Source organism: Eubalaena glacialis, chromosome 15 (genome assembly GCF_028564815.1).
Source record: "Eubalaena glacialis isolate mEubGla1 chromosome 15, mEubGla1.1.hap2.+ XY, whole genome shotgun sequence".
NCBI lineage: Eukaryota > Metazoa > Chordata > Mammalia > Artiodactyla > Balaenidae > Eubalaena > Eubalaena glacialis.
The window spans coordinates 83,071,688-83,084,807 of NC_083730.1; the positions used below are offsets into that span (position 1 = coordinate 83,071,688).

The following is a 13,120-nucleotide window of genomic DNA, read 5'->3' on the forward strand; positions in this document are numbered from 1 at the left end:
GCTTTGATCTAACCCTTGCTGGGAGTAAACAAAGTTGTAAACAGTTGCTTTAATACTTTTTTTAAAAAACTTATTTATTTATTTATTTTTGGCTGCGTTGGGTCTTCGTTGCTACGCGCGGGCTTTTTCTAGTTGCCGCGAGCGGGGGATACTCTTCGTTGTGGTGCGCCGGCTTCTCATTGTGGTGGCTTCTCTTGTTGCGGAGCACGGGCTCTAGGCACACAGGCTTCAGTAATTGTGGCACGCGGGCTCAGTAGTTGTGGTGCACGGGCTTAGTTGCTCCGCAGCATGTGGGATCTTCCCAGACCAGGGCTCGAACCCGTGCCCCCTGCACTGGCAGGCGGATTCTTAACCATGGCGCTACCAGGGAAGTCCCTTTTTTTTTTTTTAACTTGTAAACAGTTGTTTTAAAAAATAGTTGGTTTCAGATGAAAAATTTCTGTATTCAGTTTGTCATCTGTACCTAGAAAGCCACAGTAGTCCTTCTTCTCCAGGAAAGATGTCGGATATTTCACTGATGTACAACCAGCCGCCAAGGTCATGGAAATCCTGTGCTAGAAGGGAGAGGGGAGATGATCTCAGCTGCAGAGAAGTGCCTGCTCTCTGCTGGGCTCCGTGCTCACAGCTTTACCTGATGTTTAATCTTTAGGACAACCCTATGAGGTAGGTCCCCTAATTGTCCCAGTTATTGAAAAAGAAACCAGGGCTCAGAGAGGTTTAGTTACTTCCTCAAGTCACACAGCACCAAGTGGTGGAGGCAGGATTTGAGCTGATGTCACTCTGAATTATTCAAAGCCCATAGGCTTGGCTCCTTTACAACGCTGCCTCCTGCTGTCTCATTTTACAGATAGGGAAACTGAAGTTCAGGAAAGTAGAGCATGGGTCATGGTTAACAGCCCAGTTTCTAGAGGTCAAATTCATGCAGTTTCACCTTGAGCAAATTACTTACCCCGTCTGAGCCTCAAATTTTGCATTTATGAAATGAGTTATTGTGACAAATTGGACAGAATAGATACAGTGTGCCTGGTACATGCCTGTCACAAAGTAAGTGCTCAATAAATATTAATTTTAAAAAACATTAAAGAACTGGCTCAAGGTTAGTTAGAATTGCGAGTGGCTGCAAGTAACTGAGACCTGACACATCTGTCAGGGTTTTATTTGGCCCGTGAAATAAGAGGCTTGCTGTCAGCTGCTCAAGATTTCATCCACAAGAACTTCCTCAGGGACCCAGGCTCCCTCTGTCTTCCTGCTCTACTACTCTCCATTCTCATAGTGTGCCTTTCTTCCTCATGGTTACATGATGGCTGCTGCTGCACCTTCAAGTATCTTTTCCATGACCTTGGCAACAGGAAGAAACATGGCAAACCCTTTCTCTCTTTTTTTTTTTTTAAACATCTTTATTGGAGTATAATTGCTTTACAATGTTGTGTTAGTTTCTGCTGTATAACAAAATGAATCAGCTATATGTATACATATATCCCCATATCCCCTCCCTCTTGTGTCTCCCTCCCACCCTCCCTATCCCACCCATCTAGGTGGTCACAAAGCACCGAGCTGATCTCCCTGTGCGATGCAGCTGCTTCCCACTAGCTATCTATTTTACATTTCATAGTGTATATATGTCAATGCTACTCTCTCACTTCATCCCAGCTTACCCTTCCCCCTCCCCATGTCCTCAAGTCCATTCTCTACATCTGCGTCTTTATTCCTGTCCTGCCCCTAAGTTCATCAGAGCCATTTTTTTTTTTTACATTCCATATATATGTGTTAGCATACGGTATTTGTTTTTCTCTTTCTGACTTACTTCACTCTATGACAGACTCAGGTCCATCCACCTCACTACAAATAACTCAATTTAGTTTCTTTTTATCGCTGAGTAATATTCAATTGTATATATGTGCCATATCTTCTTTATCCATTCATCTGTAGATGGACACTTAGGTTGCTTCCATGTCCTTGCTATTGTAAATAGTGCTGCAGTGAACACTGTGGTACATGACTCTTTTTGAATTACGGGTTTCTCAGGGTATATGCCCAGTAGTGGGATTGCTGGGTCATATGGTAGTTCTATTTTTAGATTTTTAAGGAAAAACTGTTCTCCATACTGAACTCCATACTGTTCTCCATAATGGCTGTATCAATTTACATTCCCACCAACAGTGCAAGAGGGCTCCCTTTTCTCCACACCCTCTCCAGCATTTATTGTTTGTAGATTGTTTGATGATGGCCATTCTGACCGCTGTGAGGTGATACCTTATTGTAGTTTTGATTTCCATTTCTCTAATGATTAGTGATGTTGAGCATCCTTTCATGTGTTTGTTGGCAATCTGTATATCTTCTTTGGAGAAATGTCTGTTTAGGTCTTCTGCCCATTTTTGGATTGGGTTGTTTGTTTTTTTGATATTGAGCTGCATGAGCTGCTTGTATATATTGGAGATTAATCTTTTTCTCAGTTGCTTCATTTGCAAATATGTTCTCCCATTCTGAGGGTTGTCTTTTCATCTTGTTTATGGTTTCGTTTGCTGTGCAAAAGCTTTTGAGTTTCATTAGGTCCCATTTCTTTATTTTTGTTTTCATTTCCATTTCTCTAGGAGGTGGGTCAAAAAGGGTCTTGCTGTGATTTATGTCATAGAGTGTCCTGCCTATGTTTTCCTCTAAGAGTTTGATAGTGTCTGGCCTTACATTTAGGTCTTTAATCCATTTTGAGTTTATTTTTGTGTATGGTGTTAGGGAGTGTTCTAATTTCATTCTTTTACATGTAGCTGTCCAGTTTTCCCAGCACCACTTATTGAAGAGGCTTTCTTTTCTCCACTGTATATTCTTGCCTCCTTTATCAAAGATAAGGTGACCATATGTGCGTGGGTTTATCTCTGGGCTTTCTATCCTGTTCCATTAATCTATATTTCTGTTTTTGTGCCAGTACCATACTGTCTTGATTACTGTAGCTTTGTAGTATAGTCTGAAGTCAGGGAGCCTGATTCCTCCAGCTCCATTTTTCTTTCTCAAGATTGCTTTAGCTATTCAGGGTCTTTTGTGTTTCCATACAAATGGTGAAATTTTTTGTTCTAGTTCTGTGAAAAATGCCATTGGTAGTTTGATAGGGATTGCGTTGAATCTGTAGGTTGTTTTGGGTAGTATAGTCATTTTCACAATATTGATTCTTCCAATCCAAGAACATGGTATATCTCTCCATCTCTTTGTATCATCTTTAATTTCTTTCATCAGTGTCTTATAGTTTTCTGCATACAGGTCTTTTGTCTCATTAGGTAGGTTTATTCCTAGGTATTCTATTCTTTTTGTTGCAGTGGTGAATGGGAGTGTTTCCTTAATTTCTTTTTTAGGTTCTTCATCATTAGTGTAAAGGAATGCAAGAGATTTCTGTGCATTAATTTTGTATCCTGCTACTTTACCAAATTCACTGATGAGCTCTAGCAGTTTTCTGGTAGCATCTTTAGGGTTCTCTATGTATAGTATCATGTCATCTGCAAACAGTGACAGTTTTACTTCTTCTTTTCCGATTTAGATTCCTTTTATTCCTTTTTCTTCTCTGATTGCTGTGGCTAAAACTTCCAAAACTATGTTGAATAATAGTGGTGAGAGTGGGCAACCTTGTCTTGTTCCTGATCTTAGTGGAAATGGTTTCAGTTTTTCACCATTGAGAATGATGTTGGATGTGGGTTTGTCATATATGGCCTTTATTTATGTTGAGGTAAGTTCCCTCTATGCCTACTTCTGGAGAGTTTTTATCATAAATGGGTGTTGAATTTTGTCGAAAGCTTTTTCTGCATCTATTGAGATGGTCATATGCTTTTTCTCCTTCAGTTTGTTAATATGGTTTATCACATTGATTGATTTGCATATACTGAAGAATCCTTGCATTCCTGCGATAAACCCCACTTGATCATAGTGTATGATCCTTTTAATGTGTTGTTGGATTCTGTTTGCTAGTATTTTGTTGAGGATTTTTGCATCTATGTTCATCAGTGATATTGGTCTGTAATTTTCTTTTTTTGTAACGTCTTTGTCTGGTTTTGGTATCAGGGTGATGGTGTCCTCGTAGAATGAGTTTGGGAGTGTTCCTCCCTCTGCTGTATTTTGGAAGAATTTGAGAAGGATGGGTGTTAGCTCTTCTCTAAATGTTTGATAGAATTCACCTGTGAAGCCATCTGGTCCTGGGCTTTTGTTTGTTGGAAGATTTTTCATCACAGTTTCAATTTCAGTGCTTGTGATTGGTCTGTTTATATTTTCTATTTCTTCCTGGTTCAGTCTTGGAAGGTTGTGCATTTCTAAGAATTTGTCCATTTCTTCCAGGTTGTCCATTTTATTGGCATATAGTTGCTCGTAGTAATCTCTCATGATTCTTTGTATTTCTGCAGTGTCAGTTGTTACTTCTCCTTTTTCATTTCTAATTCTGTTGATTTGAGTCTTCTCCCTTTTTTTCTTAATGAGTCTGGCTAAAGGTTTATCAATTTTGTTTATCTTCTCAAAGAACCAACTTTTAGTTTTATTGATCTTTGCTATTGTTTCCTTCATTTCTTTTTCATTTATTTCTGATCTGATCTTTTTTTTTTTTTTTTTTTAATTTAAATTTATTTATTTATTTATTTAATTTATCTATTTTTTGGCTGCGTTGGGTCTTCGCCGCTGCACAAGGGCTCTCTCCAGTTGCAAGCGAGCAGGGGCCACCCCTTGTTGCAGTGCACGTGCTTCTCATTGCGGTGACCTCTCCTGTTCCAGAGCAAGGGCTCTAGGTGCGTGGGCTTCGGTAGCTGTGGCACCCGGGCCTAGTTGCTCCTTGGCATGCGGGATCCTCCCGGAGCAGGGCTCGAACCCGTGTCCCCTGCACCGGCAGGCGGACTCCCAACCACTGCGCCACCAGGGAAGCCCTGATCTGATCTTTATGATTTCTTTCCTTCTGCTAACTTTGGGGTTTTTTTGTTCTTCTTTCTCTAATTGCTTTAGGTGTAAGGTTAGGTTGTTTATTTGAGATTTTGCTTGTTTCTTGACGTAGGATTGTATTGCTATAAACTTCCCTCTTAGAACTGCTTTTGCTGCATCCCGTAGGTTTTGGTTTGTTGTGTTTTCATTGTCATTTGTTTCTAGGTAATTTTTGATTTCGTCTTTGATTTCTTCAGTGATCTCTTGGTTATTTAGTAACATATTGTTTAGCCTCCATGTGTTTGTATTTTTTACAGATTTTTTTCTGTAATTGATATCTAGTCTCATAGCATTGTGGTTGGAAAAGATACTTGATACGATTTCAATTTTCTTAAACTTACGAAGGCTTGATTTGTGACCCAAGATATGATCTATCCTGGAGAATGTTCCATGAGCACTTGAGAAGAATGTGTATTCTGTTGTTTTTGGATGGAATGTCCTATAAATATCAATTAAGCCCATCTTGTTTAATGTATCATTTAAAGCTTGTGTTTCCTTATTTATTTTCATTTTGGATGATCTGTCCATTGGTGAAAGTGGGGTGTTAAAGTCCCCTACTATGATTTTGTTACTGTTGATTTCCCCTTTTATGGCTGTTAGCATTTGCCTTATGTATTGAGGTGCTCTTATGTTGGGTGCATAAATATTTACGATTGTTATACCTTCCTCTTGGATCGATCCCTTGATCATTATATAGTGTCCTTCTTTGTCTCTTGTAATAGCCTTTATTTTAAAGTCTAATTTGTCTGATATGAGAATTGCTACTCCAGCTTTCTTTTGATTTCCTTTTGCATGGAATATCTTTTTCCATCCCCTCACTTTCAGTCTGTATGTGTCCCTAGGTCTGAAGTGGGTCTCTTGTAGACAGCATATTTAGTGGTCTTGTTTTTGTATCCATTCAGCAAGCCTGTGTCTTTTGTTTGGAGCATTTAATCCATTCACATTTAAGGTAATTATTGATATGTGTGTTCCTATTGCCATTTTCTTAATTGTTTTGGGTTTGTTTATGTAGGTCCTTTTCGTCTCTTGTGTTTCCCACTTAGAGAAGTTCCTTTAGCATTTGTTGTAGAGCTGGTTTGGTGGTGCTGAATTCTCTCAACTTTTGCTTGTCTGTAAAGGTTTTAATTTCTCTGTCAAATCTGAATGAGATCCTTGCTGGGTAGAGTAATCTTGGTTGTAGGTTTTTCCCTTTCATCACTTTAAATATGTTCTGCCACCCCCTTCTGGCTTGCAGAGTTTCTGCTGAAAGATCAGCTGTTAACCTTAAGGGGATTCTCTTGTATGTTATTTGTTGCTTTTCCCTTCCTGCTTTTAATTTTTATTCTTTGTATTTAATTTTTGATAGTTTCATTAATTTGTGTCTTTGTGTGTTTCTCTTTGGGTTTGTCCTGTATGGTACTCTCAGCACTTCCTGGACTTGGGTGGCTACTTCCTTTCCCATGTTAGGGAAGTTTTCAACTATAATCTCTTCAAATATTTTCTCAGACCCTTTCTTTTTGTCTTCTTCTTTGGGGCCCCTATAATTCAAATGTTGGTGCATTTATTGTTGTCCCAGAGGTCTCTGAGACTGTCCCCAATTCTTTTCATTCTTTTTTCTTTATTCTGCTCTGCAGTAGTTATTTCCACTATTTTATCTTCCAGGTCACTTATCCATTCTTCTGCCTCAGGTATTCTGCTATTGATTCCTTCTAGAGAATTTTAAATTTCATTTATTGTGTTGTTCATCATTGTTTGTTTGCTCTTTAGTTCTTCTAGATCCTTCTTAAACGTTTCTTTTATTTTCTCCATTCTATTTCCAAGATTTTGGATCATCTTTACTATCATTACTCTGAATTCTTTTTCAGGTAGGCTGCCTATTTCCTCTTCATTTGTTTGGTCTGGTGGGTTTTTACCTTGCTCCTTCATCTGCTGTGTGTTTCTCTGTCTTCTCATTTTGCTTAACTTATTGTGTTTGGAGTCTCCTCTTCGCAGGCTGCAGGTTCGTAGTTCGTGTTGTTTTTGGTGTCTGCCCCCAGTGGGTAAAGTTGGTTCAGTGGGTTGTGTAGGCTTCCTGGTGGAGGGGACTGGTGCCTGTGTTCTGGTGGGTGGGCCTGGATCTTGTCTTTCTGGTGGGCAGGGCTGTGTCCGGTGGTGCATTTAGCGTGTCTGTGAATTTAGTATGATTTTAGGCAGCCTCTCTGCTAATGTATGGGGTTGTGTTCCTGTCTTGCTAGTTGTTTGGCATGGGGCGTCAAGTACTGGAGCTTGCTGGTCGTTGGGTGGTGCTGGGTCTTAGCGTTGAGACGGAGATCTCTGGGAGAGCTCTCGCTGATTGGTATTACGTGGGGCCGGGAGGTCTCTGGTGGTCCAGTGTCCTGAACTCGGCTCTCCCTCCAGGCCAGAGCACCAAGACCCTGTCAGCCACATGGCCAGTTACGTGGGGATTTTCTTGCCTTTTGGGAAGTCTGAGGTCTTCTGCCAGCGTTCAGTAGGTGTTCTGTAGGAGTTGTTCCACATGTAGATGTATTTTTGATGTATTTATGGGGAGGAAGGTGATCTCCACATCTTACTCCTCTGCCATCTTGAAGGTCCCCCCAAGCCCTTTCTCTTGAAGCTTTGTCTTTTCATTCTAGGAGGGGTGCTTTCCCTAGATACTTGTGTCTCTTCACAGACCGTAACTGCCTCAAGCTGTAAGAGCCTCTAGAAGTGTGAGAAGTTAGCCTTCTGGCCTCTGTTGAAGAGGAAGACAAGAGGAAGGGCTGTGGATGGCTGTGGGCGTGAATCCATCTTGTTGGCCGCATGGGCTAAATGTGTGTCTGAGGATGTGAACCCAGCTCTTACTAAGACTAGAGCCTCAGGCTTTCCCACAGCTCCATCAATCCTCTTGTTGTCTGTAGTGTGGCCCAACTGCACACGGGGAAACTGAGGCCCCGAGAAGAGAGGTGACAGACCCACCATCTCCAGTTCGAGTCAGCGCCAGAGCCAGGCTCCTGCTTTCCAGTTCAGCCTTTCCACTGTGCCCAGAGATCTTGCCAATGAAGGTTTTCTGTTTACATAAATTGAAAGCCTCTGGTTTTAAGCCCCAGACCTTATCTTCAAAGAAATAGGCCAGAGGATGTGACAGAGGCTGGAGGACAAAGTCATCTCGGGCAGTGCTGGCCTCAGGCAAAATCACTAAATAACCCTTCTCTAGCTCCCTGTGTTTCATACCCAGAGCCCTTCGGTGCCTCCTTAATGCCTCAGGTCAGCCCCCCTCCACCCCCCGCTCTAGGGCCCCAGGACCAGATTGTGCTGCCTATTTCCATCCTGCGTCCTCATCCTGTTTCATTCTGCCTGCTATTCTCCAAGGGGACACTCTTGTCACAAGGTATCCCCAGTCCTTTGCCCCTGTAGGCATCAATGACATGAATGAATCAATCAATGAGCTCATTTGATAAGTGAACTTTGCAAATCTATGTGAGGGACTCTCCCCTGAAGGAGCATTTTATCAGGGGCCTTCTGACCATGCCTCCATCCAAGGAGTGATTCCACTAGGGAAGGTTCTGATTCAGTAACAGGTGCCTGGGTAGGGAACATTCTGGGAAGCTTCCAAGCGGTCTCGGACTCTCCTGTCTCCTGGTTAACTGTCAAATTGTCCCATTCTGGCTGGGAAGTTGGGACAGGATGTGTAGGGGCTGCCCCCTATACATTTTATTTGTATATAAAATATACATAATCTTTGGGAACCCATATGTGTCTGGATTCCTGGCTGAGCCAAAGTGAAACCTGGGTAAATGGCCCAGCAATCTCATTTCCACTTGTTGGGCACACATCAAATTTCCCAGCTCCCTTTGCAATTAAGTTGGAACCACATGACTGGGTTTAGGCCCTTGGCTAAAATGTGGGCATCTCTTTGAAAGTTCCTCTCCCCTCACTTCTGCAGTGGCGGTGAAGTATTTAAGGTTGCAGCAGCTCCTGATGAAAGGAGCGTGGATCCCTGAGTCATCACTTGGAGGAGAGCCACCAGGAAAGCCTGTCCATCTGCATCAGACTGTGAGGTCAGTGGGAAATAAACCTGATTGTCTTAGGCCACTGAGACATGGGGTTGGTTTGTTAGAGCAAGTGGCCACACCTTCTTATATCACACACAGGGTCTGTGATGCCAGAAACTGCTCTTCCCTGTATCTCTTTGCATCCACTGATTTGCACTGGAGGCTTCTGGGAAAAAAAATTCCACCAGCCTTAGTGCGTGGTGTTCAGACACCACAAGCACGCACACACCACAGTGTGGCAGGGGGAGGGGAGGCTCAATGAGAAGAGACTGTAAGGTGACAGAGGGATCTGTTCCAGTGAATCTGCCGGTGGGGAAAACATTCCGTGGGCACAGTGACTCAGTCCCTGCAAGAAGGCTTAGTGGTTGGAAGAAAAGAGGAGTTCTGACAAAAACAAACAAAGAGAAAATAATGTTTTAAAAACCCCAAAATGCAGCTTTGACTTTTGTCATACTGGACTTGGCACTGTTGAGAGGAAAGAAGTGTCTGTGTAAAATGCAAAGTGTGCGACACTGTGGTCCAGCACCAGTGCCGCGGGGTCCTTCCGTGGAGCAGGCCGAGGGGTGGATGACGCTCAGCCGTGGAGCAGGCCGAGGGGTACATGACGCTCAGCCGTGGAGCAGGCCGAGGGGTGGATGACGCTCAGCCGTGGAGCAGGCCGAGGGGTGGATGACGCTCAGCCGTGGAGCAGGCCGAGGGGTACATGACGCTCAGCCGTGGAGCAGGCCGAGGGGTACATGACGCTCAGCCGTGGAGCAGGCCGAGGGGTACATGACGCTCAGCCGTGGAGCAGGCCGAGGGGTACATGACGCTCAGCCGTGGAGCAGGCCGAGGGGTACATGACGCTCAGCCGTGGAGCAGGCCGAGGGGTGGATGACGCTCAGCCGTGGAGCAGGCCGAGGGGTACATGACGCTCAGCCGTGGAGCAGGCCGAGGGGTGGATGACGCTCAGCCGTGGAGCAGGCCGAGGGGTGGATGACGCTCAGCCGTGGAGCAGGCCGAGGGGTGGATGACGCTCAGCCGTGGAGCAGGCCGAGGGGTACATGACGCTCAGCCGTGGAGCAGGCCGAGGGGTGGATGACGCTCAGCCGTGGAGCAGGCCGAGGGGTGGATGACGCTCAGCCGTGGAGCAGGCCGAGGGGTACATGACGCTCAGCCGTGGAGCAGGCCGAGGGGTACATGACGCTCAGCCGTGGAGCAGGCCGAGGGGTACATGACGCTCAGCCGTGGAGCAGGCCGAGGGGTACATGACGCTCAGCCGTGGAGCAGGCCGAGGGGTACATGACGCTCAGCCGTGGAGCAGGCCGAGGGGTGGATGACGCTCAGCCGTGGAGCAGGCCGAGGGGTACATGACGCTCAGCCGTGGAGCAGGCCGAGGGGTGGATGACGCTCAGCCGTGGAGCAGGCCGAGGGGTACATGACGCTCAGCCGTGGAGCAGGCCGAGGGGTACATGACGCTCAGCCGTGGAGCAGGCCGAGGGGTGGATGACGCTCAGCCGTGGAGCAGGCCGAGGGGTGGATGACGCTCAGCCGTGGAGCAGGCCGAGGGGTACATGACGCTCAGCCGTGGAGCAGGCCGAGGGGTACATGACGCTCAGCCGTGGAGCAGGCCGAGGGGTACATGACGCTCAGCCGTGGAGCAGGCCGAGGGGTGGATGACGCTCAGCCGTGGAGCAGGCCGAGGGGTGGATGACGCTCAGCCGTGGAGCAGGCCGAGGGGTACATGACGCTCAGCCGTGGAGCAGGCCGAGGGGTACATGACGCTCAGCCGTGGAGCAGGCCGAGGGGTACATGACGCTCAGCCGTGGAGCAGGCCGAGGGGTACATGACGCTCAGCCGTGGAGCAGGCCGAGGGGTGGATGACGCTCAGCCGTGGAGCAGGCCGAGGGGTACATGACGCTCAGCCGTGGAGCAGGCCGAGGGGTGGATGACGCTCAGCCGTGGAGCAGGCCGAGGGGTGGATGACGCTCAGCCGTGGAGCAGGCCGAGGGGTACATGACGCTCAGCCGTGGAGCAGGCCGAGGGGTACATGACGCTCAGCCGTGGAGCAGGCCGAGGGGTGGATGACGCTCAGCCGTGGAGCAGGCCGAGGGGTACATGACGCTCAGCCGTGGAGCAGGCCGAGGGGTACATGACGCTCAGCCGTGGAGCAGGCCGAGGGGTGGATGACGCTCAGCCGTGGAGCAGGCCGAGGGGTGGATGACGCTCAGCCGTGGAGCAGGCCGAGGGGTGGATGACGCTCAGCCGTGGAGCAGGCCGAGGGGTGGATGACGCTCAGCCGTGGAGCAGGCCGAGGGGTACATGACGCTCAGCCGTGGAGCAGGCCGAGGGGTACATGACGCTCAGCCGTGGAGCAGGCCGAGGGGTGGATGACGCTCAGCCGTGAGGTGAGTGCCAGTCGAGGGAGCTCCGAGTCCCACGGCTGGAGAGCCGTGCTGCGCTGGTGGGGGTGGGGAAAGAGCAGCTGCCTGAAGTGCCAGACATGCACGCAGTGTCAGCCCCTGGGGACTCCCCAGCTTCCAGATTGGGACAGGAGCCTTGAAGGAGGCCCAGGCTTCCTCCTGCCGGGGAAGGGGCTGTGGAGATCTGTCCTCCCATGTGACGGTGTTTGTGCACACCAGCTGGAGAGTCCCAGCAAGGCTCAGGTGACCATCCACACCAGCGTATCCTTAAATGTGAAGTTAACACAGAGCAGCCTGAGTCGAGAACTACCGGGGGATTTACAGCAAAGGAATCACGATGACACTGCCCGACTCAGCCTTGCTACCGGAGGACACCAGGAGATGGATTGTGGCTCTAAAACGCTGCAACAACACCCAGCTGCTGGGGGCCCTTTGCTCCTCTTTCTTCCTTGCTCCAAATTGTTTGCCTTTGCAGACCTAGTTGTCATCCCCCTTCCCCTGCCATCTCTCTGTAGGAAATTGCAACCGTCATCCAGCACGGGTGTTCTGTCTCTCTCCGATTTTTAGCTGCTTAGAATGTGAACACAAAGGGAAAATGCAATTTCAAAAAAATACGTGGCTGTAACTGATTTATTAATAGCCCATAATGCTGGTAACAGGCAATCTATAAGTCTGTTCTTAAGAATTTATAGGGCAAATATTCCAGCACCGTATTAAAGACACCACTCATAAATGCCTGCAAGCCTCAATCTATTAACTTAGGTGGTGGGAGAATATCATTATCTGTAGGAAAACAAACAGAGATCCAGCCCCCAGCTTTGATTTCCTCAGATGCTCCAAAAAGCACACAGTAAGTAAGCAAATTGCATGACACGCCGTAGGCAAAAGTGTCCCGTGCATAGAAATCAGAGGTTCACTTTCTTAATGTGTGTGTGCGTGCTTTTTAGAAAGAGCCTGAGCTTGGGGGAGCCCAGGAGGGGGGTCAGGAAGTCTTCTTTGGTGGGGAGAGGGGGTTGGAGAGAGGCAGAGGCTAGGAATCTAGCAGGGCATTAGAGCCTTTTCCTTTTTTAAAATTCATTAATACTTAAAATAAATTTGAATGTAAAAGTAAAACATGCTCACTATTGAATATTTGACAAATATTGGCAAGTGTTTAAAAAATGGAAAAAAACAATGTGCAATTCGAGCAACCATGGTTGACTTCCTTCTTTTAAGTCACCGTTTCTTACAGAATGGTGGTTTGGCCATTTGCATCAAAATTTGTGGGGATGAGGGGGGGGACCTCATCGAAAATAAAGGTATCGAGGCCCACCCAAATCTACTGAGTCAGAGTATCTGGAGGTAGGGCCCTGTCACGGGTGTTTTCAGCAAGCTCTCCAGGCGGTTCTGAGTGAGGCACACTGAAGTTTGAGAACTCTGGTTTTCTTAAGTGATTGTCACCTCAGCACGGTTCCAAAATGGCAACTCTCAAGTCCGCGAACTCAAAATCACTTGGAGGACAGCTCTATTCACAATTGCCAAAAGATGGAAACAGCCCAAATATCCATCAGTGGACGAAAGGACAAACAAAATGTGGTCCATCCAATGGAATAGTATTCAGTCATAAAAAGAAATGAAATTCTGACACATGCTACAACATAGATGAACCTTGAAAACATGATGCTAAGTGAAAGAAGAGAGACACAAAAGGACTCACATTGTATGATTCCATTTATATGAAATAATGAGAGTAGGCAAATTCATAGAGTCAGAAGACAGATTAGTGGTTGC

At 46.4% G+C, this 13,120-nt stretch overlaps 1 pseudogene; it reads right to left on the reverse strand.

The window, feature by feature from the left end:
- The window catches only part of LOC133075194 (NADH-ubiquinone oxidoreductase chain 5-like), a 149,475-nt pseudogene extending 138,190 nt beyond the window's left edge, over positions 1-11,285 (reverse strand).
- Positions 11,286-13,120: the final 1,835 nt, after the last annotated feature.